This window comes from Rhyacophila brunnea, unplaced genomic scaffold (genome assembly GCF_057557595.1).
Source record: "Rhyacophila brunnea isolate RB1 unplaced genomic scaffold, BYU_Rbru_1.0 scaffold_14, whole genome shotgun sequence".
Classification (NCBI taxonomy): domain Eukaryota; kingdom Metazoa; phylum Arthropoda; class Insecta; order Trichoptera; family Rhyacophilidae; genus Rhyacophila; species Rhyacophila brunnea.
Window position 1 is genome coordinate 17294907 of NW_028232796.1, and position 15028 is coordinate 17309934.

At 27.5% G+C, this 15028-nt stretch overlaps 1 protein-coding gene across 1 annotated transcript in view; it reads left to right on the plus strand.

Annotated features, from left to right (window-relative positions):
• The first annotated feature begins 977 nt into the window (after nt 1–977).
• Nucleotides 978–15028, plus strand: part of Dh31 (diuretic hormone class 2) — a 160420-nt gene continuing 146369 nt past the window's right edge. The window contains exon 1 of the mRNA XM_085941989.1: nt 978–1155. The gene's annotated coding sequence lies outside the window, so the exon portion shown is untranslated. The remainder of the gene's footprint in view (nt 1156–15028) is intronic.

The following is a 15028-nucleotide window of genomic DNA, read 5'->3' on the forward strand; positions in this document are numbered from 1 at the left end:
CAATCGATTTTAAACTAACTTTCCGACTAGCTATACATTTGAAACTTTAAGAATATATCAAAACACGATGCCAATGCATTCTTTTAATATTTTTAGCCATTTTTAAGTAGAATTGAATTCATTTTCAGTTAATTCTGTTTTGTATGAAAAGTTATTTCGGAAGAAATCCGTAATCCAATCCACTATTATTGGTTGCTAAGAGGGTGGTCCTAGCAACTAAATTATTAATACATACGTGCGTTACTATGGAAATCAAAATGACATTTCAGTATTATATATTTGTTTGTTCGTTTGTTGCAAAATAGCAAAAAAATGATTTGTTGACAATTGCCTTATTTGTCCTAAATTATTAATACATAGAATTGTCAAGTTTATATGATTCAACAGAAAATTTAAAAACGTGGTATATAAAAAATTCTTTTTATCTTGTAATTATTTCACATTAAAATATCGTTATTGGGTCTTCAATATACTACATATTTTACGTAAACCTATACGGGCGAGGCAAAAATCATTGCGAATTTTAAAGATTGTGTTACAATGTAGATTTTTTTTTAAAAACAGTTTAACCATATATTCTGATTTTTTTAAAAGATACAAAATTACATAGAAACGATTACATTAATCGATATTTATAAATAATATAGAATTCAGTGTAGTCATATTATGTAGGTATAAAACGTTTTGCATTATAAAAATTATGAACGTTATTACCTTTGATTATATAAAATTTATAATGGAATTAAACGATTGAGTTCTTACAACTGTAATTAAAGTTTAAAACGATTAAAACGCAATAATTACCTACATAAGATAATCGGTCTACGACTATTGTATCGTAGAATAGCTTCACGGCGAGCTTTCGCGGAGCTTTGGCGTAGCAGCAGCGGGGAAGGGTAAGGGTGCTTTTCTGTGGGCGGCGCTTTGCCTATAAAAGATCTACCGCCCAAGCGATCGCCACTCACTCTCCACCGAAGCCTTCGCCGTAAAACTACCCCTTTGCAGGAGCACGAGGATCATCCAGAAGCCCAGTACATTGCCAAGTTATTCTAACACGTGAAAAGTTTTCGCTGAATTGTTCGACCACTTCGCACGTCTTTACAGTGCCCTGATTTGCAGTAGAGCCTGCCGAGCCTTTTATCCCCACTCGAAAAGGTAAGGTTTCTAATTTTCTTTAAGTATAATCGTATATTTTTGTTATACAAACTTTTCTACTACGAAGTATAATATACGCCTTGATCAATATAATACAGAACTACGTTTTTTTCATGCAAATTAAAAATAATATTATTACTTAGGTACTTAAATGTTTTAAATGTGATTTTTCTATATATATATATATATAATGTAGGTACCCATTAAATTAAATTTTCTCCAATTTACACGGTTTAAAAGTAAGATAAATCAATTAAACTTTGTGAGTAAACGGAGTAATAATTTAATTTCAGAAAAAAACAAAACTTCTTATTTAATTAACAAATAGTTTTCAATAAAATAGTAATGGTTGGATACAATATTACCAATATATATTATCTACTATTGTGTTTTATACGACTAAATAATTAGTTTTTCTTTCTCATTTACATAGATCTAATATATTATGAAAGTATTAAAAAATATCAGCATTGATTAAAGTAATTACCAATGTAGGTATTTATATTATAAAATGTAACGTTATATGTTAATTTATTGAAAAGACGTTAAAATTTTCATGTGAATTTTTAAATAAATAATCGGAAAAATATATTTCAATTCCTCGAATATTACAATATAGTTATTTGCTACGAACATCGAAAGATTACTTATTTCCTTTATATTTATTGTCACTGAGATATTGAGGATCTTTATAAAAAGTGTGGTCCTATAATTAAAAAAAACCTATTTTGATAAGTAATATAATATATAATATGCAAAATACAATATCACATACGATTCCTTTGTAGAGATTAAAGACGAGTACCTATTTGACAAGCTATATTATGAAAATCTCAAAAACTTGAATACAAAACACAAGACATAATTATTTACTTTTCCAATGGTTTAATATAATTCTTATTTTCGTAGAATGCTTTAGCTTATAAAAAAGGTTCTAAATAAAATACAAAAATATTTTTTCATGTTATTTTTTTTTATAATATAATGTCAAATACACAACAATTAATATTGCCAAAGGTTACTCAAAGTATACCATCCGACGCATATAGATTCAAACTAGTTAAATCATATATTGTTTATGTCAGATTGGTATAAGTACCGATTATTCTTAATAATTTAAAAATGAATATATATTACAATAAAAGTTACTTCTTCACCATATTTAATATAAATAATATTTTACGCTTATCATTATGTTACTAGATTTTGTTTTATTTTTAGGGATGATTAAAAAAAAAATGTATATTATAGGTAACGTGGTTGAAATCATTTAAAGAATGATGAATATGACATTTATATTTTTGTGATCCCTTTTCACAATACTTAAAAATTCGTCTTAGTATTTATTGGTGAAAGGGAATAATTACCTAGTAAGTCTCATTATATATATTTTTTTAACAGAAATGGAAAACAGGATTAAAAATAAAATGCATTTTACTAGACAGTGTTAGGTACAGATTATTTTTGTTTTCTGGTTAGGAATCCTGAACCCCGAGAAGCTGGAATTTTAGGATTAGTTTTCGTAAGAATTTAATCTGAAATAACAAATTTTAGTGAACTAAAAATATGTGTAACTAAATATAATATATATATATATATTAACATTAATCTTATAATGATTTAAGTAAGAATTCATTTTGTTATTGTTGAAAATATTCATTTCAATCTTTATTATTTTAGTATTAGTTTTGGGGAAATTAGGTTTATCGAGGTTTCTATATTTTATAAGTCAATGATTACAAAATACTCTCAAATTAAATATTAATGAAATATTATAAAATTCTCATCATTTAGGAGTATTAGAACACAGTTTTTCATGTTGTAAACACTTTTCCATTTTGAAAAATAAAAAAGACTCATTGATAGTACATACACCATGAAATATGTGTGAATTTGGTGAAGTATGGATTAAAAAAGATATAGATTGGTACATATGTAGGAAAAATACAATATTTGAAAAAAATGGAAAAACTCTCATGTATTTAAATTAGTATTTTCAGTGTAATACTAATTAAAATGAACATCGTTAAATGAATTTTATTATTAATATTAAATTATAATAGCTTAATGATATATGATTAACTTACCTCAAACATCACATATAATAATAAATGATTTAAGTCTACGCAGTTATACGGTATTAGAAGCGTAACTATTAGAACGTATAGAAAACGCTAATGAATGAGTATTGAATAACAGTTATTAGAATAATTACATATGCAATTATATTGAATTGACATATATATTAATATTATATATTTGGCGAATTATTATTTATTAGCTGGCCAAAGGATTAAGCTCGTGTTTCAGACACATAATAACCACTCATTAAGCCGCCTTATGGGGTGACCTTATTTTATTATTAGGTGATAATAGTTCTTAAGGGGTAAGTTATTTAACGGGGTGAAACAGATACCAAATATATAACTTAGAAAATTAAAGAAAAATGCATGTACATACCGTAAGCGTTTGCTTTAATCAATAATTGATATGACATAATGGTTGTAAATTTCAGTTTTTACTGACGCCGTGACTGTCAAATTTTATACCTACTGTCATTTTCTAGATGTTTTTACAAAATATATAAAAAAACATCAAATCGGTGTAATTTTTGTTCGTACTTGGAATTTTCTCATCATGGTTAAAAGCTCTGAATACGTTAGTAAAATTACGGTCTTTTAAATTAATATACGAATTAAGGAATATTACCTACCCTACGTATATTTAAATATAATACATATCATACGTAACGCAGGTAAGTAATGAATATTAAGGATTGTAGTAATTTGTACTCAGGTAATGGAATTCGCGGACAGATTCACAAATTTATATAAAAAAAGGTATTGTAAACACAATATTCCTTCTTTTATAATAAATAACTTTTGATAAAACGGAATGACGTATTTTTATATTATATATAAAGTGAATTTCCAAATAACGCATATAGTAAATATTTAATACTGACTATACGCAAGTTTTATGAATGTTTTGTATTCCAATGGTTTCAACTTTTTTTCTGATTTTTTTTCTCATTGATAATTTTTCTCTGAGATTTTATAAAATTGTATATTTTTAATAAACAAAGCAATAAAAAAAAAACTGTGATTAATAAAATATCAGATACTTTAAGTTCGCCTGCGGTTTGATTCGTGAACCGAAGTTACTATAATATGTTATATTATATTTATGCTAAATATAATTCACAACAACTACAAAAATGGTAAATTAATGAAACAACATTTATTTTAAAACAAAATTTTTTTAGCATCGCGATACAATATCAATTTTAATCTAGTAGTCTGTATAAAATAATACTTTTCTCAATCTAATAGCATAGAATCAATATAAATTAGAAACGCTAACCGTAATAAGTGCCAAACCAAACCAAAACCTTACTATGTATTTTCGGATATCAAAACTATTTAGTTCGAAGCAAGCGTAAAAGTGGGTCGATTGCTTGAGCTCTATATCAGTTGAAATACGCTCTTATAGTGAGGAGGGTTCAAAAGAAAATTTTGAGATATTCTTATCTGAGGCTCTGTGAATACTATCCGTGGCTTTATTCAACAGACTTTCTCTTGGGTATGCATATATTATGTAACTGCACTTTACGTATTGTATTTAATATTATGTTTCATGCCGTTTCGTGAACGTCTTGAACTTGTAAATTGTAATATTCATGCACGCAGAGTACAATAAAAATACATGAATTTGAAATTAGTAAGTAATACACTCTAAGATAAAATAAATATTAGATGATTTTCTTGGCGTAGTTGGTAGAGAAAGCTGATAAAAGTGGCCCGATATGGAGAAAAAATATACATTGATTTATATTAATCTAAGTTTTACCTGTATCGTCGACGATTAGTCTAGGACATGTTAAAACGAAATTAACATAACAAATGGAAATTTAGATCCATTAAAATGTGTGGAATGTTAATGGTCTTTAATAGAGAACCATCCATGGCTTAGTCATAAAATTATTGTGTAAATACCACATAGTAGTATGTCATATTCGTTTTGTTTTAGTTGCGGAGTGTCAAGATGTTTGAAATTTTTCACTGTGCTCATACGGTCGCTTTCATAAGCGAAAATCATACTACGTCCACGTTCAGCTTGAAATCACCTGAGACTTCACGATATAAAACCTCATTGTGTAGAAACGGTTTCGTATTAATCCTAATATCGATCAATGAACGGGCTAGATTGTTTTACGAAATGTCAAAAAATATGTACGCGACCTATGCGAAATTAGCTAAAATTCTATCCTATATAGGTAGTAAATATATAAACATATGATGTGAGAAAAATGGCGATTTTTATCTGGCGCAATTTACTTTTAAAATTTTTTATATTTTCATAATTACAATCGGCATCCCTGTCTTCAACTTTGCAACACGTCATCATATATATATATATACGAGTCAATTACTGAATTATAGTCATTAAATTCGTATGCTATGTTATCACTGATACAATTACATTACGAAAAACGTCTTGTCTATTGTCAATAACATCCGACATGACAGCTGAAATGTCTGTGCTTTTCGATTGACAATTTCCACAGCATATTAAATAATACCAACCGCGAAAACAGATTTACGCTCCCAGCCATTACATGTTATTTTTTCCCCTCTGTATTAAGTAAAAATAATACAATGTATTCTCAACAGCAAAGGCTTTTCGTAGTCAAAGGACATGAAATTTTTATCATCTCAGGTATAGTTCACGTTTCAGCGTGTAAACAATTTCACGGCGTTTAGTTAATTATATGGCATTTTTAAAAGCGAAGAAAAAAGCTTGAGTTGGAATAATGACGTCACGCTTTATTTAGCCGAAGGTATTCTGAAAGTCGAGCTGGCAAATAATTTTAATTCACACTCGACTATCAAAGCGAAATAATTTGCATACAAACATAATATTTGCGAACGTAAAACTCACACAATAAGTGGCTTCTTTAACTTAGTGTTTATTCGTTGTTTCGTCAGTCTTGTTTGTGAATTCAGTAAACCTTAATTAGATTATGTGTGTATGAATATTTTATTACATTAGTAAAATGTAGTATTCTACAACAGTTCATACTTTAAATTCAAAAATATACCAATATTATAATTAAATACAAAGGGAGATCTATGGGATATATGAAATCTTATTTAGGTATGGTCCCAATAATTAAGCTCGATTTGATATAAATAAAAAGGATTTCAAGTTATAAACATTAATATTTTTTATAAAAATTATTGTTTTTTAAATAAATATAAAACATATTAAAACTATGAATTAGTCAAAACTCTAAAACGTAAGAAATTGAAAACTTAATTAACTAAATATTTATATTAAATATAACCATAAAATAATGTAATAAAAACGTAACATATGTATCAAATATGTGACAAATTTACATTTTTTTTTACAATTGTAAGTTTATCTTTGACTTAAAAAAAATCTTTTTAATGTTTTCAGATACATGTTTATCAATTAATATAGTTGAAATTGTAAATTATCAAAAAAAATCTCAAATTGCAAGCTTCGTATTTTTCCGCTAGGTTCTGTTGGCATGTAGGATCCCCCTTAATCACATTTTTGAAATTTGCTTTATTTATTGATAGCACCATAAATATTATTTTTTATAAACCTATTGTATTATATAACTGGGAATATTTTAGAAACATTTATTCTGAACGGGATCTGAGCTTGAATCCATCGGTTTGCGGGCAATCTGCTTTGAAAATCAAGTAATATAATTAAATACTATTCAAATGTCTAAACTATGAATTCGTAGTTTTATCTCAAATTCCGTTAATACCTGTTGCGCTTTGAATCAAAATATTAATAATATTATAAATATACATACTTACCTTGATTCATGTACGGAAGCAGAATCTTTCGAAATTTTAGTTATACCGTACTTGCACTTACTAATAATTTTTAACCCTTCAATTTTTTATTCATAATAACCAATGCTACGTCATTATTAAATTTTGTGTTATTACTCATTGAATAAAAATGGGTTTAAAACCATTATAATAGAGTTCTACCACGTATTATAGCTTTTGGTGTATGCGATTTATAGCTTTTTGAGTTATTCAAGTTTGAAGATTAAAATTTATTCATTTAATTTTGGCTCTTCCACCCTAAAAAAATTAAATTAATTTCTCGAGATTTAAAAAAAAATTGACCTTATCTGATTATCTCTACCAATGTTTAGGTACAACAGAACAAGACTGCATACTGTCATAATAGAAAATTGGGAAAGGAGTAAAATAGTTATAGTAACGTTATAATGATAATAGTAAAAGAAGTTTAATAATTGTAATGCACAATTATTAAACATAAGAGTGCCAACTAATTCAATCAATAAAACATGAAATATTTAATCTCACAGCTTATAAGATTCGGCTTTCTGCCAACTTAACCCTGTGTAAAGAATGCTTTATAAATCACTTATCTACCTCAAATAAAATGTCATTTTTAAACTCGTTGAAATATTAAATTATAATTTTTGGGCGCCTTGAAAGATGTGTAATTACAAATTAAATATAACAGTATAAAAATAAGAACACATCTAATCGTGAAAAGTGTTATTTAATTACACAAACCATTGAAATTTAAAAACATACTAAAACAAATACAGATTTTTAATACAACTTTGAGAAGCGTTTACTTGGTATGGACATAGAGCATTTGTTGGAAGATGGTAATTATTACTTAACTTTATGTTTAAATTGTGATGGCTGGAACTTCATCTTGGCTGGAATTATGAACTGCGAATCCTTCTCCCTGTCCGAAAGGAAGTAACTACAAATGGCGTTGAAACTGTATCTAATTGTTAAATAAGCACGTCCGATCGGTACTGAATCTAATCTCGGAGTGAAGATCTTATGGGCGGAAATAAGTTATTTGTAAACAAGACGCTTTCAAAAAGGCGGGAAGAAACCCGATTGGCCTATTTTTAACCGTCATTGTCTTGGAAACAAGGCTTGACACACACTTTTTAACAAGGTTGTGCCAAATTTTGTTATTTAATATCTGCGTTTGAAAAGTAGACATGTCACGTGAAACGTAACATGACAATACCCTCGTTCCGCAATAGATAAAAAAATCTGGAACTCCTCCCCAGAGTGTCCAATGTCAGTCGACAGTAGTCGCAGGCACCTCATGTGGAAGCAGTATCCAACAGATTGTTAGAATATGTAGTGACTCAGCATAGTTTTGTCCATCAAAGGAAGGTAGTGTTGTCCTTCAAAAGAAGATCATTTTGTACATCGGAGAAGATTGTGTCGTACATCGGAGAAGATCGTGTCATCCTTCAGGTCTTCGCTTTTCATTCTTGTTTAGAACTAGCTAAGGTTTCACTTTCTTTCCTTCAATAGGAACTATCTACACTTGCACTGAACTTGAAATTATATTTATTCTTCTCGTCGTCGAATAAGTTGTTTAAAAATTAAATATTATACTCTATGTACCATACCAATCGAAGAAAACAGATATACAATTATAATAATAATCACATATAAATCAGGTAATAAAAATGTACATGCAAGTACACACAAAATTTTTAAAATAGGGTAAAATTTAGAGGAAAATTGTAAATATAGTTAATTATGCAGTTAAGAATTGTTTATTAAGAAAAGGTAGTTCTCTATGAACACCAAAAAATTTGAAAAAGAAACAATCTTAAACATTTTTCTTTTTTAACAAAAGCGGAATACTTATTGTTAATCAGTCATTTTAGGTGATAACATATCATAGTAAACATAATATTATAATAAAATAAAGAATTGTGGAAAGTTACGGTAGTACTTTTGGAAAGTACGCCAACAAATTTGAACAAGAAATCCACAATCTTTTACTTAAATTACAGAAATTTATTTATATATAAATAGTGATAACATTTTTGGATAATTAAAATTACATTATCATTAATAATATGTGGTTGTTATAACAAAATTGTGGCGATTTACGGTAGTTCTATGAAAAGAACGCCTAAAAATTGAAAAAAGTGCCACAATCCTATCAAACAATACCTTTTTGAGTTATAATTATAATTACCACGATATTCCATTTAAATATTGGTAATAAAATCAAGAAATAATAGTTATTTAGTACTATTTGAACATTGGTAATAAAATATCAAAATACTATTTAATACCATTTAAATATCATCATTTTTATACTGGTAATAAAATTCAATAGACAATAGTTGCTTCCATTTAAATATCATTCAAATAATGGTAACAAAATTAAGAGATATTTCCATACTATATCATCATAATAATGGAAATAAAGTTAAAAGATTTAGAGATTAAGTTGCTTCCATTTAAATATCATTCAAATAATGGAAATAAAGATAAAAGATTTAGAGATTAAGTTGCTTCCATGCTATACCATTATAATATTTATTATTGACAATAAGAACAAAAAATTACAATAACTTTATACAATCCAAGTTATATTGGATGAAAAGAAAATTTTAATTTATAGAATTATACTATAAATTATTTTTAAAGAGACATTTAAGTTTTACAATCATTCTTGTTGCATTGATATTTAATTTAATAAGAAATATTTTACTTTTAACCATGTTAATTTACAGGTTAAATATCATCAAATTACAATTTGTAAGAAGAAAAATTATACAATAATTAATTATTATGCAAAATTAAGAGAAATCAATATGTTTACATTCATATTGATTAAGTATTTATTTGAAAACAACTGCGAATCAACGTGTAAAATATGACTATTCATTATGAATATACATTTATTAGAGAAAAAAGCACGATAAAATTCAACAGGGTTAATTCAATAGAAATTCTGAGAAAGGTACCAAACATATGGGTCTGAGAAGATTAAGCAAGTACTAAACTGATATTCCCTTCGCTCCAGGTCCCAGAAGGCAATTACAGGCTACAAAAAGAACACAATCCAGTACCAACTTGTAATTTATAAACATTTACACTTGTAAAATATTTAAAGAGAAAAAATATATTCGAAAATATGAAAAAAAAGAAACGCCCATATATTTAGTGATAGGAATAACTTGACTTAGGGTTTTCAACTCGACGGTATATACTAACTTACCATTTAGCAAGCTGTCCGTACATTTATAATTAATAGTTAACATAGCAACAAAATATTTAGTTGAGTTTGTGGTCTTTTGTGTCATTTACCGGGATTAACGCAATGAATGGTTCAGTTACTCTCAATAGCATCGAACAACATTTCCTAAACGATTAGACATACTACGACTAATAAAACTATCATGATATTCGCATGATAAACAAAACAAAACCTTCACCGAGGTTATTATACATACAAAAATTAATCAACAATAATGTTTCCAGTTTTAATTGGCTCGGACATCCCTAACTATGGCCCAGTCTTCATGACTACACTATTCTAACATACCATACAATTTTCCGTTACTCTCATACATCATCTACGGCTTCTATTCATCATCTTTTATAGCTCCACCGGTTAGTTAAGCCAAGATCAATCAAAACACAAAAACAATCTCTAAGTCTTTTATATTCCTCCTCTAGATTCAACTGCTTTAACTAAAGAATTCAGCAAAGTTGCTGGATCGATCGGAAGGTATAATTAACAAAGAAATTAAAAAAAGAAAGCTATGAAAATATCATCTGAACCCACAAAAATAATCAAAAACATTACATTAAACGTCCGAAGTTAATTTGTAATTAAGTTTTTGAATTCCACCAGCGAAATTCGAAGCAACAAACACTTTGTCATGTTGTTACCTCTTTGCAAAGAACGAATTTAGTGACACAAAATAAGAAGCATTCAAGCCTCCACCATTGCCTTTTTACAATAAAAACATTTCGAGCAAGAACTTAATTTAGTGACCAATTCCCAGGCTTGTTTTCTATTCTGAGCTCGAAAAAAATAGCATACCGTGAGATCACGTAATATATGCCCCATTGAGTAAAGAATCCCCTCTCTATGTTCGCAACTCAATGGTAAGAAATAGAATCGTTGCAACTTAATAAAATTTCGCGACTTCATAAGCTAACAAACAATCCATAGAAAATACACGAAGGCGCTGGCCAACATAAGTTACACCAGTCTATCCGACATGCCGAGCTACAGAAGAGAAATTATATAACCTCGTTCAATAAGGTTAAATAACTAGAAATTATCACCATGAACGAGAAAAAAGAGAAAAAAAAATACCCATGAATCTAGATAACTTCATCAAGCTCTCTACTCTCAAAAAAAAACTTTTAGCAGTATTAAAAAATATAAAGAAAATTAACCCATAAGCAAAATTAAACCTTTCTCTCAGAATATAATGTAAGTTCTAGAAATAATCCAAACAATATTAGGATTATAACAGTATTGTTAATACAAAACAAAAAATTGACAATCGTACTTGTCAGAATCCACGCAGAAAACCTCTCAACAACTACAACCAAGCAATTAAAACCGATACCTGTCAATATACTGAAATACATTATTTTATAAGTGTTTTTTTATACATTCATTAAGCAAAGTATACCATTTTTTAGGACAACAATTTGTATCAGGTTGCAATTCCATAGTCGAAGCGCCGGAAAGCTGCTGCCTTGAATTCCACAAGTAGACTGTACTTCATTCATAGTACTTCAGGATCGACATTATCAACCTTGAATAAAAAAACAAAAATATGTAGTTTAAAACAGTTTAAACAGTTTACATAGAAGATTTATTTAATTAGAGTTAAACAATATTAAAAAGTTTCTATAATATATTGAATAACGGAGAAATGATAAGGTAATTGTTGCAAAGCGCAACGATTATTACAAAAAGAATGATAGTTTTGTTTAATAGACAGACATTTAGTCTTTGACATCAATACATACACAAAGAATTGTTAGTAATACAAAATTACTTGTATTTAGTAATACAAAATTACTTGTATTAACAATGAATCTAAAAATTAAGTGTCTATACAATGTATAGAGTTACCCCTTTTGTTGAATAGAAAGGAATAAATAACTTTCTTATTAAAAAATATAGTAAGTTCATTTAATTTAAATAGTTTAAATCATTAATTAATGTATTCAATCATTAATTCTTTAGAGTTAAATTAACAATTAAATACTTTTTTTAATATCTTTTATGTGGAATTTTCCAAGTGGTTTTAAATTCATATCTCCCAGAATATACATTACAGGTGAAATCTTTTTAAGTATTATATTTCAGCAAAAGAAATTTATAGCGTTTCAACGGTAAACAATGTCACCAGTATTATTGAATAGATTTCTTTCTTAAATTTTAACGTTTTGCATCGTTATTTAAATTATTTAAATAATTGTTTTTGGAAAAGGTCCAATTAAATCTATAGAAAATATTTGCAAACAGAAAGTTTACAAATCAGATTATAAAATAATAATATTAATATATAGGTAGATATAATATTAGTAGATAAGGATATATTATATAATATTAATAGATATTTGGATAATTTTAATTGCAAGTCTTCCATGTGTATTGCCTTTTGGTGACAAAAACGCACAGGTCCGGGTTTATATAATATTAATACGATATTTTGATAATTTTAATTGCAAGTCTTCCATGTGTATTGCCTTTTGGTGACAAAAACGCACAGGTCCGGGTTTATATAATATTAATACGATATTTTGATAATTTTAATTGCAAGTCTTCCATGTGTATTGCCTTTTGGTGACAAAAACGCACAGGTCCGGGTTTATATAATATTAATACGATAGGTATTTGGATAATTTTAATTGCAAGTCTTCCATGTGTATTGCCTTTTAGTGACAATAACGCACAGGTCCGTTATCATATAATGTTAATATGATATTTTGATAATTTTATTCGCAAGTCTTCCATGTGTATTGTCTTTTGGTGACAAAAACGCACAGGTCCGGGTTTATATAATATTAATACGATAGGTATTTGGATAATTTTAATTGCAAGTCTTCCATGTGTATTGCCTTTTAGTGACAATAACGCACAGGTCCGTTTTCATATAATGTTAATATTATGATATTTTGATAATTTTAATTGCCAGTCTTCCATGTGTATTCCCTTTTAGTGACAATAACACACAGGTCCGGGTTAATATAATGTTAATATGATACTTTAATAATATGATACTTTAATAATTTGAATTGCAAGTCTTCCATGTTTATTGTCTTTTGATGACAATAACGCACAGGTCCGTTTTCATATAATATTAATATTATGATACCTATTTTGATAATTTTATTTGCAAGTCTTCCATGTGTATTGCCTTTTAGTGACAATAACGCACAGGTCCGTTATTACTTGCATCAGTATGTAAAGAAAACTCCAATTCAAAATTTGGACAAGCAAGAACAGGTGCTGTTATAAGTGCCTGTTTTAGTGACTCAAATGCTAATTGTGCATCTGGTGACCATTTAAAATTAGAAATACCACCTTTTATACCAGTTAATTTAGTTAAAGGTGCAGAAATAGTAGAAAAGTTATTTATAAATCTTCGATAATAACTACATAAACCAACAAATGATTTAATATCTTTCGAAGACTTGGGTATTGGAAAATTCTTAACACAATCTAATTTAATAGGATCGCACTGCAAACCTTTTTCATTTACAATATTAACCCAAAAATTTTAATTCTGATTTACAAAATTCGGATTTCTTAAAATTAATTGTTAAACCAGAATTTTTTTAATTTAGTATACACTCTAAAGTAAAACCAAATCATTTATTGTACTGAATATATGTACAATATTATAAAATATAGCTGTGAAACTCTTCGTTTCACAACAGCTTAGACAAACCAATTCAAAAATATTGAATAAAATTGGTTTGTACACAAAAAATTAAAATATTTCGCTGGTTGTCAATTATTAAGTAGGTATATAAGCTGAAAATTACAATTTTATACTAGATTAATAAAATTTGTTGAAATTGTTTAAATGACCAATGGACGTTAAATGAATTCCAATATAGAATTAAAATCACAACGCTTAAAAATTTCAAATGTGAATCATTAAAAAAGATAGATTGTAAAACTATCAATAATTAAACAAACAAATATTATTTTGCTTGGTAATTTTATTAATTTATTTTAAATATGAGTAAGTACTTTTAATGTTGAGAAGAAGAAGAAAAAAAAAATTATTATAGCATTACTAAAAGTTCAATAAAAACAATTCCAATCAATTCTATTTCAATTTACTTAGCTTTTTCAGTTATTTTTCATCCAGTTGTGCTGAGAAATGTAGATTTTCTCTTCAAGATCGAAGATCCAATCAGTGCAGAGAAATGTAGAAGTGAAGTGAAGTAAAGAAGTAGTTGTAGTATCGATGTCGATGATCTCGTTGTCTCATCAATCACAATACGAACAGTTGAAAAAATCTGAAAACAGTATTTGGCATAGCGTTTTTCAGTGATTTGTAAAAAATAACGAGTTTTAAATCATTAATTTCAAAAACACTAAACAATATAAATTTACAAAAAAAAAATTTAAAAAATTGAAAAAACTTTAAATAATTTGATTTTGTTTAGATAGGCATTCTTTGCTTTAAAAAAACATATAAATACTCCATTATCTTGAAACAAGATTATAAATCATTCCCGTATCCTAAAAAAAGTAACCAAACATTTATGATATGAAAAGAAATCAATCCACAAAAATAAAAAATATTATTTCTCAAACACTCACTTATTTGTGTGTTTGGGATAGCAACAAGACATTCTATGTACTTGTCGGATTCGGCTGGGTTTATTATTTACTATTTATTATATACTAGCTCACTAACCATATAAGCATACAGCTAAAAAAGTACGTACAAATGCAAGATTCTAATTTCGAATTTAATTATCATAGGATAATTTAGAAGGAGACAACAAAATTT